Source organism: Miscanthus floridulus, chromosome 1, assembly GCF_019320115.1.
Source record: "Miscanthus floridulus cultivar M001 chromosome 1, ASM1932011v1, whole genome shotgun sequence".
NCBI lineage: Eukaryota > Viridiplantae > Streptophyta > Magnoliopsida > Poales > Poaceae > Miscanthus > Miscanthus floridulus.
Genome location: NC_089580.1, coordinates 195,375,796 through 195,379,532, shown reverse-complemented (window position 1 = coordinate 195,379,532; position 3,737 = coordinate 195,375,796). Strand labels below are relative to the sequence as shown.

Below are 3,737 nucleotides of genomic sequence, written 5' to 3'. Positions count from 1 at the left end.
GGCGACGGACGAGGGTTTTGCTTCAAGTTCAGTCCTTGCTCTGGTTCTGGGGTCGAGGAGGGACGGCAAGGCGGAAGAGAAGGGAGGCCGATTGGCAATTTGGCAGAGCTACTTGGGGAGGAGGAAAGAATAGGGGGAGGGACCGAGGGAGGGAGGGAGGAGGAAAGAATGGGGGAGGGATTTGCTGTGTGGGGTTTAGTAGGGTCTAGGCCCTGTTTGGCATGACTCCAACTCTGGGTAGAGCTGCTCCACTCCAGAACTTCAGTGGAGCCAGCTCTGGATGGAGTTAGAGCTGTCTGATGAGGGTGTTTGGCTAGAAGGGTGTCCCCAGCTCTAGAAAAGATGAGTTTGAGGGTAGATTGCCATTCTTGCCCCTGGTTCGACTTGAACTACTTCTCACAAATATGAAATAAAAGTACATGTAGTGGAGTCCAAAATAATAATAAATTACATGCCATTTGCCTAGAACCAAAATTATGAAATAAGTTCATAGTTCCAAAATAAGGTCGTTACAATAATCATTGCACTAATTCCATGCTAGGGCGATGGATGTAGCTATATTATCATGAAGGCGTCCATAGTCACAAAGCTTGATTCTGAAGTTGATCCATCAGAGGCATGTTGAGACACGGCATACTTGTTGTACCTTTTCAGAATAGTAGGCATGTAAGTAGGATCTCTATCAAAATTAGCAAAGTCCACATCAACACTAGCATGTTCACATATGAAAATTGTGTAGGACCATGGTAGCAGCAACAAATCTTCTTTTATGTGACCATTGAATAACCAGGCATCTTGTAAAGGATTTGCCATTTCATTTTTAATACTCCAAATGAGCGCTCAATAACATTATGAACAGATGAGTGTATACGTTTGAACTTCTCTTTTAGAGTATTTGGTTCCATACCTCGATGCCACTTAGGTAAGTGGTATCTTTCACCCTTGTATGGAGCTAGGTACCCTGGACGATTAGGATAGCCCACATCTACAACATAGACTTGCCTACACATATGTAAAACAAGATAAGTTTGTGCATACAAATATGAAAAAGAACGTAAGCAAAAATATTTATCTTGAGGAGGATGTGGGAAGACATCTACATCTGCTTCCAATGCATGGTACAATACACTAGTGTCTGCAAAGAACCCGGTTGACCCGCAACCACATACGTGAAGCGCATATCAAAATCACAAATGGCAAGCACATTTTGAGTTGCAATTCCAGTCTTACCAATATATCTCACTTGTTCTTCAGGTGATAAAGACACATGAATATGGGTTCCATCAAGTGCACCAATGCAATCCTTAAAATGTGGATATGCTCTCATGTCATTCCTAATCCTCTTATGCACATTGTGAAAATTAGGATCTGTTGGTCTCAAGAAATCTTATGCCATGGCAACCACACAATCTAGAACTTCATGAAATTTTCTACTAATGGTTTCACCTGAGTGTTTGAACTTATTTTGTCCTCTTCTATTTGACTCACACCCACCACATGTGAATAGGAAAATAGCCAACATTTCATATGTATTCATGTGTTTCGATGGTTTTAATCCGTACCTCTCAACCAACACACCATGACGATCATGAAAAATAACCTCATTCATCCGAAGCATTCGATGACACTCCCCTAGAGTGTTTATCGTCTCCATCAGCCATCCCATTCCACTTTGTTGTGAAAACATGAACCTCGGTGGTGCCTTGTCCATATACAAGTCATGATAACTTTGTGCTAGTTTTGCACTGCTCTCAACCATTTTTTAAAAAAATTCCCCATCACTAGAATCATCAGACTCACTTGAAGACATCTGTGAACATTGATATAAATGAAATGTAAGATACAAATGCCATACATAAATGAACTACAAGAAAATAAAATGTAGCATACATAAATGACATCACTCTCACTACCATTTCTATTTTTCATATTTATCATTGTACTTCCTCCTAAGCCAATTGAACCTAATCTCATTAGTAGGCAAGGTTATGAACATCTCCCTTTGCTCCTTCTTCACAAACAGTTCAGATGCAATGTAATGTTCATTGCTATCATAGTTGGCTCCACAACAATCACAACCTCCATCACTTCATCAATAGAGTATTTTCCATGTCTCTTCGAAACATATTCATTGGCTGAACTTGCCATACTTGTTACTGCTTCTTGAATTAGGAGTGCATTTCCAGACTTCACCTTCTTGCCACTTCTTTTAACAAGCCTAGCCAATCTCTTGCCACTTGTAGGTGGAGGAGAAATACCAATATCCTCCTCTTGTGTTCCAGGAATGGAATCATCATCTTGTGGCTCAAAATTGGTTGCCTCATCTTGTGTCTCATCAACATTTTTGGTTGCTTCAACATTCACAACATGAGGAGACCAATGATCAATATCAATAGTAGTGATGTCAGCAAAACACTTGGCTAAGTCATATTCATTCTCAAAGCCCTTCTTTTTGAACTTTCCACAACCCGGAATGACCTAAAATAAGCAGAACAACACATATTATTATAAGTATTACCAACAGATTTGTCATATGGAAAACAAATATAGCAAAAATTTTGAACCAACTTACAACTCTAGCTTTTTTCCACCATTCATCATCCATAGCAATAGTCTTCTTTATAGGATCCCAACTAGTCCATGTTTGCCTCAGCATTAGTTTCTTCCATGCCTTGAAATCTTCCTTCAACTTGTCCCATTTGTTCTTGATCTGAACCTTGGTAGCCATAATTCTAGTCTTTTCTTTGAACCCTTTCTCAACCTCAGTATAACCAAGTGCATTCAAGTGCGTGTTTGGTCAATTTCCTTTTCCAACTTGTTCGGCAAACAACACACACAACACTCGAGTGTTCTCTGAGTTCCAATCAATTTCAAGCATCTGTCGAACTCACAAATTTCATATTAGAAGGCAAGTTACCTAATTTCTGTTACCAAGACTCTAATCTATCCAACAGGCTAATTTCAGCAAATAAGACTCTAATATTACAGAAGCTAGTGCACATTTCAGTTGCTACAATAATGCATCGATCTATAACAGAGCATGCAGCCCAATTCCAGCAGCATTGAACGGCAGCCAAAAGGCACCATACATGTAATTGCAGAGCATGTAACGGCGCCCGATAGAAAAAACAAAGCAGGCACCATACCTTGTGAATGGCGGCGGGGGATCTCTGGACGACTGTTGGCGGGCCTCTATGGCCGTCGGTGGGGAGCTGCGGCCAGCAGGGGGTCTCCGACGACGGGAGGCTGCGGCCGGCGTCGGGGCTTCTGCGGTAGGTGGCGGGCCTCGTGCAGACGTGGCGGGAGGCGGAGCTAGGCACCCGGGCGGGGCTAGGAGACCAGCGGCGGGGCTCGGTCGGCCGACAGCGAGGGTGGACGGCAGCCACCGGTCTGGCGACGACGGAAACCCTAACTGCGGCTGTCTCGCGAGAAGGGTCAGGACGAAGAGAGGCGCGGGACTAGGAAAATGGGATGCGCGGGGGAGACTCGGAGAATAGAAGCAAAACGTTTTTTTCATGTAACCAGTGACATTGATGGGTAATTACCCACCAACTCCACGATGAGATTCAAAAGAGAGGGTTCTGGAGCAGCAAAAGAGGTGCTCTAAAACTCCACCTCTATTTGCACTATAGCTCCATGGAGTTGGCAGCTTCATGGAGTTTTGGAGTTGGGGTGTTTGGTTGGATTTTTTGATGGAGTTGCTGAGTGGAGCCATGCCAAAGAGACCCTTAATAATG

General features: G+C 43.1%; 1 pseudogene; it reads right to left on the bottom strand.

Annotated features, from left to right (window-relative positions):
- Positions 1-1,918: 1,918 nt before the first annotated feature.
- LOC136508005 (L10-interacting MYB domain-containing protein-like) lies at positions 1,919-2,878 on the bottom strand (annotated as a pseudogene).
- Positions 2,879-3,737: the final 859 nt, after the last annotated feature.